This window comes from Petaurus breviceps, unplaced genomic scaffold, assembly GCF_028583685.1.
Source record: "Petaurus breviceps papuanus isolate PSGF00001 unplaced genomic scaffold, PetGlider_PUasm1.0 37, whole genome shotgun sequence".
NCBI classification, from domain to species: Eukaryota; Metazoa; Chordata; class Mammalia; order Diprotodontia; family Petauridae; genus Petaurus; species Petaurus breviceps.
The window spans coordinates 49,255,812-49,270,185 of NW_027186296.1; the positions used below are offsets into that span (position 1 = coordinate 49,255,812).

At 38.6% G+C, this 14,374-nt stretch overlaps 1 protein-coding gene across 2 annotated transcripts in view; it reads left to right on the forward strand.

Annotated features, from left to right (window-relative positions):
* The window catches only part of PCSK6 (proprotein convertase subtilisin/kexin type 6), a 251,900-nt gene that overhangs the window by 86,547 nt on the left and 150,979 nt on the right, over positions 1-14,374 (forward strand). The window lies entirely within an intron of this gene.

The window sequence follows — 14,374 nt, forward strand, 5'->3', positions numbered from 1 at the left end:
GCAATTAAACTTTAATAGTTTAAAATTGCACTAATTCTTTTGGGACACCCTGTATAATTTAGCAATTATAGTTATTTTTGTTATTATTATAGGTTGGAGTAGGATTATGGAGAACCTCAAATTGCAGACTTAGGATTTTATTTGGTAGACAATAGGCAGACATGCAATGTTTTTGAGTAAAGGAGTGACAATCATAGTAGAATCTTTTTTATGGTTCAAACCTGTAATTTCAATGGTTTAGGGAGCTACCCAGTGAAGATACTCTACCAGTACATGTGTGTTGGCTATTCTAAAACTATTTATAGTTTTAGAAAGCTGTCAGGGGGCACCGAGAGGTTAAATGATTCCCAGGGTCATACAGCCAGTATGTGTCAGACATAGGACTTGGACTCAGATCATTCTGTCACTAAGACCAGGTCTCTGTTCAATGTACCACACTTCTCTCAGTTCTGTTCAGCAATCCCTTCTGGCTCTTTTTCCAAAGGAGGAGTGTTCCATTAGAAAGATGACTTAGGTAGCCATGCAATGGATCTCTCAAAGAGAGAATACGCTGTAGGTAGGAAGAAGATTAGGGCCTACAGTGGGAGTGGAGGGGAATGGGATAGTTTGGAATTAGAAACAACAGGATTTGGCAGATGATTAGATGTGTGGGTGAGGGAGAGTAAAGAATCAGTGATGACTTCAAGGTTACCAGGCTGGGAGGATGGCAGTGGCATAATAGAAACAGAGAACTGATGGGGAGGGGAAGATTTAGAGGGAAAGACAGGGTGAGTTCAGTTTAAGACACTTTTAGTGTGCAGGACCAGCACAACATCTAGGGAGAGTCAGCCAGCAGGCAGTTAGAAATATAGGACTGGGACTCTGGTGAGAAGCTGAGGGTGGATATACAGGTCTGACAGTCATCTTCATAGAGGTGATAATTGAAGCCATGGGAATGGATGAGATCACCCCAGGAGAGAGTATAGGGCAAGAAGAGGACTGAAAATAGAACCTTGGGGAAGGAGGAGGATGAAGAGTCAGCAGAAGGAACAGAAGGAGTGGCTAGAGTCATGAGAGTTTCTTTTCCATGACAGGCTGCTTATCTTTCTCAATGGGATATTTGGTAGATCATTATCATCATTCATAACTTATTTACTTTAGATTTCTTCATAGTGATTCTCCCTGTTTACCTTGTTAGTAATAAGCTGTAATTCTTAATCATTTATAATGAGTGCTACCAAATATTCATGCTGCTCAATGACTGAAACTACTTTCCACATCCCATCCACTTCATTAAGTAATGTTGATTTTTAGTGTTCCAAAATACAAGACAAAAGTCTAGGAAATTGAAATATAGAATCTGACTCTGAGTTTTTCCTATCTTCCAACCTCTGGCTTTTCACTTGTAAGGTTGAGGCTGGTAAGGTCAATCTGTTTATGGAGGTCATTGAGAAATAAAGTTGCTACAAAAGCATTCTATCTGAAAAGTGCCATATAAATACATATATTATTATTATTATTACTATTGGTGATGGTTGTAATGTTAGTAAAACTAGAAATTGTGTTAAAATTTGCAACATCTCTGCCTGAGTATCATTTTTCAAGAGCCTAGAATTGAATTGATATCCAAGTATTTGCCTTCTTGTTTAAAGTTGAAAGGCCACAATGGGTTAGTGTGAAAAACACTAGACAGACTCTACCACTATCCTATTAGATGACTGGGCAAATCAGCTCACCTTTCTGTGCCTTGGTTTCTTTATCTATTAAACGGGCATATTGAACTAGATGACCTCCCTTCAAGATGACTTCCAGTCTACCATTCTCTGAGTCTAAAGTGTGCCTAGGCATTTGAGCCCAAAGGAAGTTTTGATGGCAACCTGTTTGTACCCTTCTGTTTATAGAATTCACATTCCCTTTTTGTTTCTGCTGACCTCTTTCCCCCTCTACAGTAAAAATTAAAGACTAATTCTCTCCTCCTCGATAGAGAAAATAACACAGAGATCTAAAAAAGAGAAGGGTGCATATTATTCTGGTTCTTTTTTTCCTCCCATTTAATTCCCTCATTTCCTTTGCATTCTTAATTGTTTTGTCCTTTCCCCCTTTCCCTTGCTAATTTCATTCCTTCCGTTTTTCTATTTGTCTCTCCCTGGAGTCTCCCATGAAAATAATAATGACTTCTATTTCTGCAGTGCATGAAGGATTTACTAATCCATCTCCTCCCAATACTCCTCTGAAAGATGCCATTTCTCCTTGCACATGACCTGTTTCTTGTTTGCATCATGTTGGGTGTGACAGTGCAGTGACATTCACAGATAACTTTTAAATTTGGCATCTGAGCTATTGTGGATGAAGGCTTTTCTGAGGAATAAGAGTTTTCTGTTCAGTCAACTCTGTGTAGAAAGGCAATGTTTGGAAAGGAAAGTGAGGGATGACAAAAGCAGGGCTAGAGGCAATCAGCCAGTTACCTTCTTGGGGAAAATGTGCTGTTCATTTATCCAGTTATCCCCATCCCCCCAAAATTTGAGTAGTCCAGTGCCATTCATTGACTTGCTCTTGGCCAATGGAGTGACTAGCTGGTACACATGTGTTGGCATGCTACTGGGGAAACCAGAAACATGCTAATGCTGTCCCATTGGCTGGAGCTGATGTCAACACTGCTAGCTAGTGCATTGACTTCATTCCTGGTTTTAGGCTAAAAGTTGCCCTGTACCAAAGGGTACAAAGTAGGGGCAGCCTATCAAAGGTAATGAACTTTTCAGACAGAAGAGCAAGTTGAATCTAGATCTCTAGGAGAATGAAAATCGAATTAGAATCAGGATTCCTGTTTGGGTTCTCATAAGACTCCTGTAGATTTAGCATGACTCTAAACCCAGAGGAGAATAATGAAAAGAATCTAGTAAGTCAGTCATTCACTTGTTAGCACTGAGACCCTTTCCTAATCCATTATTATGTAAGCAAATTTTCCCTTTCTCTGGTTTTGCAAGGACCCCCTTCTGACACCTCTCATACCTGCTCACTCCAAAGCCAAGGAGTGTCAGAATCCTGCTGGACATTACTAGCCTCATCATTCAATTTCCTTTCTTACCCAGCTAAGGCTAATGTCACTGTGACAAGTAACTACTCCAAAGGAGGTTCATAGAATCATAAACTTAGAACTTAGAAAAGACCTCAGAGGCCCTCTAGTCTAACCTAACCTCTCTTATTTTACAGACAAGGAAACTTGCCCACGTGCTTAATACACAGGTGTGTTAAGCATTAGAGGTAGGATTTGAACCCAGGTCCATTCACCTCAAATCCAGTGCTCTTTTTTGCTTTATCACAACTTGCCCTTAACTTTCTTCACTTTAGTAAGTAGTAGCAGTAGTGGAAAGAACTCTAGATGTTGGAGTATCTGTTTTTGAATTCTCAAAGTGCTACTTACTTGGGTCACAAGTAACATAACCATTCTGGGCCTGTGTCCTCATTCATAAAATTAATTTCCTCATCTATAAAATGAGTTCTCTTCTAACCTGAAATCCTGTGATCTTGTAACCTGTCTGACCTCTATCACTTAACCTTCCTCACCTATAAAATAAGAATGATAATATTTATATCACTAACCTAGGATAGTTAAGAAGTAGCATTGTAAACTTTAGAGCTCTATAGGAATAGGAGTTACTATAAACATAACCTATTGAAAGTATTCTGATTTTCTGGTCTATTCCCTAATATGCGAAGTCAAAGGGGTCTTCTTAGACTTTTGATAAAAAGCTGTTCAGGGGGAAAGAAAATAAGTTGCTATCTTTAATGTGCATGGCAACTGACATAGAGTTCAAGGTAGGAAAGAGATACTGGTATTTTTTATTGAACTGAAATTTTTAAGCCAAATGGTTTGTTGCATGTGTACAATCCACCTATATTTGTCTCATTAACTGGGAGACTCACCTAGAGGATAAAATAGGGACTATTTCCAGAATCTCCTCTCCCCTACACAACATTTCCATTAAGAACATGTATTTTTCCTGTTATGTTTACTATTTTTCTCAGAAGGAAAAGTAAGCACTAAGCACCACTTTCCAGTAAATGTTTTAGTTCAATATTTTGTGTGGGAAGCTTAATCATTTCTCCCCCCCGCCTTTTCATAAACATGAAAATGTTAAGTACATAATAGCCAAATTAATCTATGCTGGTAAATTGGCTAATTATGCTAATTTTGAATTTACAGAATTCAGTCTCATTAGTATTTTCATTAACCAGTTCAGACTTTTGAGTATTTTAAGGGAAGATTTTAAGCTACAGATTAATCTCAACAGCTACCAAGTGCATTTTCAGCAGTAGTGGAGATTAAAATATGTTGAAAGGTTTCTGAGATTAAGAAAATTTATTTTTGATGACAATTTAGAAGCTAGTGCTAACAAGTGAAAAGTTTGTTGTCTTCTTTTCATTGCTTGTTTCTGGATTCTGAGTTACCTTAAATAGATAGGAGCCTTCTGAGAATCCACTCTGATTTTCATTCTTCTCAAATCTCACTTCTTTTTTGTTCTTTTTCCTGGACAATTCTTCACTCTTGCCTGGATGCTCCTACCTCATATTCTTTGGTGCAAGTGAAATATGGAAATTTAGCTTGGAACCAAGGATAAAAACCCACTTTGTTGGGAATATCAACTGAGGGCAAGGTCAAATTTAGATTCTAGCAGGACATACAATGCGTGCTGCCACTGTCACCTACTTCTGGATTTTTCAGTAGATTGATCTAGCCCATATTTGCATGAATAGTGCAGATAATCCAAATCATTGTGTTAGTTATGTTCATATTGTGGTCCATCAGGATCTTTTGGTATTGAAATACCCCCTCTTCTCATAGATAGAGATAGTAGGTCCTGCTTTCAGCTCAGGTGTTACAGCCATCAATGAGGAAAGAAACCACGGCGTAAAAGGGATCACCTTTGCCAACACCAACCGGCAGGTAATCCCAAGGGCCCCAGGAGTGGCAGGATCCCCAAGACTTTGGGTCTTGCTTGAAAAGGCCCAATTCTTGCAGCCATCATCCTGAGAAGCAAGTTTCATGGAGACACTGCCTGGTATCTGCTTCTGTGGGAGCCATAGCTACTGAAGAAACAGAAAAAAAAGTGGGGATTGCCATGACAGTACTTGCCACTGTCAGATGACTGAACACCAGAAACATGATTTCATCAGTAGAAGTGACATTGAAAATGATGCAGGAGCAGCATCTGCTTTGCCATTATACCCCAAGAGTGATGGGACCTCTCCATTTGACTTGCAGCCAAAAACTTCTATGTGCATTGTCTCCCCCTATTAGACTATGAACGACTTAGGAACAAGAACCATCCTCTCTTTCTATTTGTATTCCCAGGGAATAGCACAGTACTTGGTACACTGTGAATGCTTAATAAATACTTTTTCTCCCCAGTTGACTCACTCACACTTGAAGTCCGGGGTAGTGAACGGATACGATCTCAGGCTACATAATGACGTACCACACTCACTTATAGCTATGTGCTTTTCTTAATGTCAGTTCCACAAAATTTTTAAAAATTTCTATCCTAGAGAAACTGATTGTATTTTAAAAGTATATAGTTCCTCTCAAAGTTTTAAATACAAATGTTAAAAAATTGTTGTTATATGCAACTGGGAAATAAGATATAGAGGCAATGGAGTATAGAAATCCATCCTGTTCTTCAAGAAAGTAAGGGGGGATGGGGTAAGGAAAGGGATAGGGGGAATGTATATAAGAGAGTGCAGACTGGGGGGAGGGGTAATCAGTATGCTTGCCATCTTGGGGTGGGGGTAGGGGAGAGATGGAGAGAAAACTTGGTGCTCAAAATCTTGTAGAAATGAATGTTGAAAACTAAAAATAAATTCTGAAAAAAAGTATATAGATTGCAACCTATCAATACTGGCCCCATCCTGTGTGACTCCTGTCATGTCCTCCCTTTTACAACAGGGGACCTAAGGAGCTTTACTTGGTTTTGCTTGACATTTTGAGGATTTTTGTTTGGTTGCACCTGTGACTTCACCGATGTAGGAGTCATATCTGACTCCCTCTGCCAATGAAAATTTACATCTTCTCAATCTTTTTAATCTTAGGGAATGAGTTGCCTGAGACAGTGGGGGACTTACCCAGGGTGAACATATGTCAGAAGTGGTACTTGAACTCAGGTCCTCCTGATTCTGAAGCTAACCCTGGCCACCATGCCATACTTCTTCCTTCAGAACAAGTTGACCCAAATGGACAGGACATAGAGGCGAGAGTGAAACAATGTGGTACTGATGTCATGTACTTTATAGTGGGGAACTAATTCCAGTTACTCTTTCTTCTTTGGAAAGAGGTGATGTGGTAACCAGCTAGAGGGAGGCATGAAGAGCAAGAAGTTTCCTCCAGCTCTAATTTACAACTGGGTAACAGCTTATCTCCCAGGCGTTTCATATAACAAATATGAAGGCAAATATCCCCTGACAGGTTTGGAAGCCACAGCGATGGCCCTTTTTTTAATTTGCCTTTTCAAACGAGTGTTGTGATGTGTGTGCATATTTAGAGGAAATGAGATCACTTTGTCTCTAGCAACAATAAAAACTGACAAAAATCCTTAGATTTGTAACGTTTCTAAGCAACTTCATAGAAAAAAAAAACAACTAAACCTCACTTTCCGTGAGCTACTGATCATGAGCAGAACCTACTGTAGTTTTCACTGAAGAGCAATTCTCAGAGAATTTTCAAAAATAAACTCGGGATTAATAAGCAAAAGTTGTTGGGGGAGGCCTATTTGTCACACTCCAGAAGCGACAATCTAATTTTATTTGCCACTATTCATTGCTCTTGCATTGCTTTTCCCTGGCTGTAGGCAAAATACATTACAACTCAGAAAACAAAAAGTGTGTCTGGCATTTTTCCCTTTTGCCTCAAGTTTCTTACTGTCTGTACTTTCAAGCTTTTATTAGAAGAAATTCTTTGGCCTCCCTCTTTCTTCCTTTTTATTCTTTTTAAATTTAAATTTCCCCAGAAAATTTTCAGGCAAGAAAAGAAATAATTGTCATGTGTGAGGATTTAGATGGTAATCTCCTTGAAGGCAATAACTGGTTTTTGCCTCCTTTTGTATCCCCACCACTTAGTACAGTGCTGGCACATAACAGGTACTTAATAAATGTTTATTAATTATTAATAACTGTTTTGGAATTTGTGTTCAGTTGTTTCAGTTGTATCTAAATCTTTGTGACCTCATTTGGGGTTTTCTTGGCAAAGATACTGGAGTGGTTTGCCATTTCCTTCTCCAGCTCATTTTACAGATGAGGACACTGAGGCAAACAGGTTTAAGTGACTTACCCAGGGTCACACAGCTAGTAAGTGTCTGAGGCTGGATTTGAATTTAGGTCTTTTTGACTCCATACCTGGCACTGTATCCACTGTGCCAGTTACCTGTCTGTCAGGAAACTTGTATTCAGACCTCATCTCTGCCACTTACCCTCAATTATAATGCTCGAACTTAACCTCTTGAGCCCTGGTTTATCACCAGTGAACATGGGGGCAAGGGGTACAGAGTTGATTAGATGGTCTCTGAGGTTCCTTCAGAAATCCCGTGATCCTGAGTACTATTTAGTGCAGTAGGTAGAGTGCCAGGTTTGGAGTCAGAAAGATTCATTTTACTGAGTTCAAATCCAGTGTCAGACACTAACTAGCTGTGTGACCCTAGGCAAGTCACTTAGCCCTGTTTGCCTCAGTTTCCTCATCTGTAAAATGAGCTGGAGAGGGAAATAGCAAATCACTCCAGTATCTTTGCCAAGAAAACCTTATATGAGTTCAAGAAAAGTCAGACACAACTAAAATGACCAAACAACAACAGATATACTTTGCTTCATGTAAACTCATCATGTGAAAGTCTGAATTTACAGAAATGAAAATTATTAAGATAAAGTTGTTACTGGTCTTAATTACAAAAAGTACTCCTTTCATTATCATGCCCCCACTGGGGTCAGGAAGACCTGAATTCAAGGGTTTTTTGCTCTACTAAAAGTGCTTCTTTAATTATGAACCTTTCCTGGTATATTTAAGAATGATTAGAGTTACCAAAATTCAGTTTACACACAAAAGGTTTTAGTTGTCAAAGAGATAATGTAATTAATAATGCACCATACTTAGAATGAGAGGACCTGGCCTGACTCCTAACTGTTGCTATATATGACCCTGGGTACGTCATTTAAATACCTGTTACACCCTCAGTTTCTTCAGCTATAAAATTCACCTGCTTGGACGAGATGACCATCAAGGTTCTCTCTAGCTCTGAATTCTATATTCCTTTTACATAAAGTGAGATGTGCCTGAATCATTCTTTCTTTGATCACGAAGAGGACTCATAGCATGAATAAACTTTCCTGTTGAGAAAGAATCTGCCTTAATACCACCCTAGTTTCCCTCAATGAAAATCAGCCAGAGACACAAAGTACTGGGTTGCTCTGAAACGCCATCTTCTGTATAATGTAATAGCTATATTTTTGCCCCACAAAAGCTATCTCTAGGATTTCACTTTTGAATTATGGGTACAGTGCCATGCTGGTGAGCTCTACACCTACCATCTTGAAAAGAATCTTTCACCAAGGCAACAACTTCAAGTCAGTTTGCAACTAAAATGATTTGTCCAAATTATTTTTGATCCTAAAACATATAAGAAATGGTCTTTCATTAAAGAAGTGATTATTATTTTTCTTCCATTTGTCAATCCCTGATCATTTTAAACACAAATGACTAATATGGGAATAGCGTGTTTGCTCTGAAAATATCTATCTTTTCTTTAGGCAACTTGTCAGTGTTGTTTGTGAAAATGTATGCTTCATTAAAATACAAATAAATTATGCTTCAGGGTGCATCAGTCAGACTTTTAAAAATGATGATTAGAGGCAGATATTTGTAAATTGTCTGAGTCTTTTATTTCTATACATTTTTAGATGTTCCTTGAAAGCTATTTGTTCCTACTCAAAAAATATGCATTATGACAAAAACGCATGGTTTACATAGAGGTTTTAAAACCATCAAAGTGGCTCTTTATAACAAGCAATTTAGAATTAGATCTGGATGATCTGTAGATTGACTGAATGGTCTATATATAAGCTCTCATTCTGAATTTTTTTCTTTGACAGATTGCGTAACTGTATACAAGAAAATTGAAGACAGTGGATTTGTAATACTCTGCCTGATAGAGGCACTTGTTCTGGGAGCTATATAATCTAAGATAGATTTGGTGGTCCATGGGTGCAACCTTTTTGGGAGTCATGTGAATAATAGCTGTGCTTTTCAGTTGTTCCACAAAAGGAAGATTTAGTTAATGTGGAAATCCAGACTAAGGTGACTACTCTGGAATTCTCTCAACCCAGAATGGATTAATGTTGGAGGAAAGAGAGGATAGGCTAGGATGGGTAGTGTTGAAAATTATTCACTTCCAGATCTAGGCAGTTAGGCAGCACTGAACTTTAAATCCAGAAGACCTGACTTCAGATTGTATGTCAGATACTTTTCTGTGCCTCAGTTTCCTTATCTGTAAAATGCAGATAGGAGTAGCTAGGTGATGCAGTGGATAGAGTGCCAGGCCTGGAGTCAGAAAGACCCATCTTCCTGAGTTCAAGTCTGGCTTCTGACACTTATTAACTGTGTGGTCCTGGGCAAGTCACTTAACCCTGTTTGCCTCAGTTTTCTCATCTGTCAAATGAGCTGGAGAAGGAAACAGCAAACCACTCTAGCAGCTTAGCCAAGAAAATCCCAAATCAGGTCTCAAAGAATTGGATGCAACTGAACAACACTTCACAAGTTTGTTATTAGGATTAAATAAGATAATAGTCATAACATGCTTTACAAACCTTAAAGAGCTATGTAAATACTGCTATTATTGTTACTATTATTTGTAAAAAGAGGACATTGGGACTCAATGATTTCTAAAGTCCCTTTCATCTCTAAATCTGTGGTCCTAAACTAAAGTTCTTTTGAACCCAGTTGGATAATATGGCAAGCACTATTCAATGTGTGAAAGGTAAAATAAGCAAAACTGCAAATATCAGAAACATTATAATTGATATGAAAAGTTTCTGGACCCACAGCAATTCCTGGACCCACAACTGTCTGCCCCTATAGAAGAATATTGTCTAAGGCAGAGTAGTCATATGAGAAAAATTTGCCATCTCACCAACACCTACCACTCTTTCAAAATGTGTTCTTCATGACCTACCCAGTGCCTATTTACTTCAAGATGGGGCTATGAACTCCTTTCCAGCCTCCTAACTAATACCTCAGATGTGGTTATCCTCTGATCTCTCAATTGACCTATCATCACACCTAAATCAGACCTTGGTCCAAGCTTTCTTTTTCCAAGAGAGTTCTTTTCTTGGAGCTCTGTTAATTGCCCCTAATCATGGGGTAGGATTCAGTACAAATAACAGTGGACAGGATTCTCCTTCCAGAGTTAATGGAAGTTTCCTGTGGATCAGATAACTGAAGAAGCAGTATCAAATGTGTCACTATCATCTTAATAACCTGAAAAAATGGAATTAACTCTAAATAGACTAACTGACTAACCATCTGAGCCCAGATGCTCAAGGTAGCAGGAGTCTGAAATCAGTTCCCAAAATGGTAAGGAAATATCTGGGTACTGAGAGGAAAAATGATGATCCTGAAGTTAAATTTATTTGCCTGTTTCTTTTCTTTCAAGGCCTCCAAGCTATAAAAAGATTATTCTTCTAATGGGTTTAGCTTGCTCCTCAATCACAAGTCATGAGCAATTTGGCTGACACCTTTCCAATGGCCCATGGCACTGTTGTTGAACTTATGATATCTCCCTGTCCTTGGCCTTGGGTATTATTTTGCTATGGGTTTTTTTCCTCGCAATTTGTTTCAAGTAACATTACCATCCATTTGAATTTTTCACTCAGAGAGCCCAGGAATTGAGACCTATGAGTGGTGTCTGGATATACTTATGTTCCAGCCACTCTGACCTATGTTTTACTGGACTCCCTGGACCCCTTAGATGCTGTCAGCATTTCCATGGACCAGTCATTCACCTCACTGGCTGGGAAAACCCAGCACAAGAAGTTATAGATATGTTTCTAAAGTCAGCAAGCAGAGCATGCTCCATTTAAGAAATATCTAGGAAAATGTGAATTTCCAAAGTTACAAGTTTAGGGAGTTCTTTTTTTCTTTTTATAAAGTGAATTTGGGGAATTCTTTAAATAGCAAGTATCTTCTACACAGAATCCATTTAAATGTTCTTTTACGAATCATTAACTACAACTTGACAGAGTGGCTAGAGGGCTGATGGATGTAAAAACTAATGTGTTAGGGATTACAGCCAATTGAATATCAATCAGAAATGAAGATAGAACATCTCTAGAATTATAATTTAAATCAATGGGAAAATAGGATTTAATTAACAGATTCTCGGGAACTTGGTTATTGGGGAAAGTTAAGTATATCCTCTAGGGAATGATCTCCAAAGTAGGGTCTATGCTAGACCTTACTGGGGACTTAACCTTTCCTCAAAGGGTAGGGGAAACAACCAATGAAAAGGTGGGAAGATTCATCACATCCCACCCTTTCACTAATAGTGGGACTTAATCCACTTAATCCCCATTCTTGATCAGTACTACAACCCCCCATTCTGAATCTAGCCTCACTCTATTAGTACAGTTATAACTCAAGCACTGCCCAAGGCAGAAAACCATATAGTTATTGGAAAGATTCACACACCTCTACACCCATACATTCCCCCACATACCAGTATACCTATAACCCCTGTCCACTACTTTACCTAAGTCATACCCTTGAAGGGCTGGCTTTGCATTCTGGGGTGCAGAGGTAAGAGCTTCACCCCACCTTTTGTTTTGGATCAGACTCAATGAGTCCCACAGAATGAGCAGATATGAAAGAGTTGCAATTTGAATCACTGATCTCATTGCATTATTTCCCCTTCTCCCCAACCCAACTCTCTTCTGTACTTCCCTATTTCTGTTGAATATGCTACCATGTCTCCTAGGTCTTCCACCAGCACCATCTTTGGTTCCTTGATCTCCTTCACCTTACATATCCAATCAGTTGTCAAATTTTGCTGTTACTAAGACCAGATCTCTAGCACCTTTTCTTCTCTCTACTTACCATAGCCACCACCCTAGTTCTGGACCTAGTCAGCTCTTGTTTAAACTTTTGTAATGGCTTGTCTCTCCCCACTCCAATTCATCTCCCAAAGTTATTTTCCTGAAGTAAAGGTCTGACCATATCATTCCAATTGTCAATAAGCTCCAGGAGCAACCTATTGATTCTAGAATCAAATATTATTTCATGTTTGTCTCATCCTTTTAAATTTCCTTTTTGAATGTGTTTTGTAATATGAACAATTATTACTTCAGTACTATGGCATATCATTTATCGATAAGCAAATATCCACATATTTGGGATATCTGCTTTAAAAATGTTTTACTAGTGGGGATATGTGGTCCAAGAAGTTTGGAGACCAGAGTTTAAGGAGAGATGAGTCTAGGCTCCTAGTGATTCAGAGAGGATTTAAGGCTAGAAGGAACCTTAGAAATCATTAGATAGAGAAACTGAGGGCTAGAGAAGCTAAGAGGCTTGACCAAGATTGCACAGATAAATAGTTAACAGAGCTGGAATTTAAAATCAGGTCTTCTGATTTCAGATCCATTACTTGTTACACTGTCTCTGATGCTACCTTTTCTGTTTTCTACTGATAGTGCATATGCCTGCCTTATTAATACACTTACATTACTATCTTCACTTTCTAGGCTAATTGGTCCTCCCGCTAGACAAAAGGGTTAAGAAATTTTAACATTTTTACTAGTGAAATAAACTATTTTTATTTTAAATTCCTCTTAAAATGTTTATACTTATTCATTTACTCTAATATGGGGTTGAATTTTAAATTTTCTTTTCATGGGAGAATTGATTATCTCTGATCTGAACCCAGAACATCTGGGTGGGTGTTGAGAAGGTTTCTGAGAAGGCCAATATATTGAATCGCTTAAGATCGCAAGTTCTGATGGATGGGGAAAAATTATTAATATTATTAATACATCTCCCTGCCCCACCTCACTCCCAGTAGAAAATCTTGCCTTATACTTGACTGAGGAAAAAGAAGCTATTCATTGTGAACTTCCTCTCCTCCCCTATTCAACATCTCAAAACACTTTTCTCCTTCAGTCTGCTGAAGAGGCAGCCCATCTCCTGATCAAAGTCAGTATGAACCTTTGATCCCATCCCTTTCCATCACATTCTTATACCTCCCCCAAGAACCTAATCTCTCAGTATTCAGTCAGTATTCTATTGATTCTACCTCCATACACCTCTTATATCTGTTCCCTCCTTTCCTCCACCTCTCTACCCACCTTCTACCCACCTCTCATTTGAACTATTACAGTAGCTTCCTAATTATTTTTCCAGTCTCATTCCTCTCCTCTTCATTCCATCTTCCACTCAGCTGTCAAAGTGATATTCCTAGAGTTTGGACCTAATCATGTCACTACTCTATACAAGAAACTTTGGTGGCATTCTTTGACCAAACAGGCCTCTACTGACTTTTCCTTATATATAACATTCTCTCTTCTATCTTGGGCCTTTGCACAAGTTGTAACCCTAGTCCCCCTACCATCTCTAGAAGATACTCCCACCACAATGCTATATATTCAAATTCCTATTCCCTTCAAAGCCTAGCCCCTCTTGGATGAGGTCTTCCCGGAGCCCAGCTCCTAGTGTCTCTCTCCCCAAATTATTCTGCATTATACATAATTGGTATTCATTTATAAAAGTACATATAAGTTGTTCCCCTTGACAAATAGAAACTTCTTGAAGGCAGTTATTTTTTGCTTTTGTATCCCCAGTGCCCTAGCATATTGTATGCTTTCAATAAATGATTATTGATTAATTTGATACTAAGTACTTAATAAATGTTGAATTTGTTGAGTGAATGAGTGAATGGGTATGGATTTACTGAGTCTGGATAAAAAAAAATCTTTATTTCCTATTTTAATGATTAGTGGAGCAAGGGGCAACTGTGGAATAGGAGAGTAAATTCTTTGGAATGACACAGGAGATGTGGGTGGAACACAATTTTTTGGCCATTTTTCTTCTTGGACAGTTATGGGGACAACTGCCCTTCCTAGCAGGTTTGATACTGATAGTTTACCCTAGTGAAAATGGTTAATAATGATGATGATGATGATAGCTAGCAAGTGTGTAGGATCTTAAGCTTTCTAAAGCACTTGACATACCTTACCTCATTTGATTGGCACAGTTCTGTGAGTCAGTCCTATTATTATCCCCAATTTACAGATGAGGAAATTGAAGGTGACGATTCCAAGTTCAGTATCTTAGCCACTGTACCACTTAGGTACACTAATATAAGGCAGATGG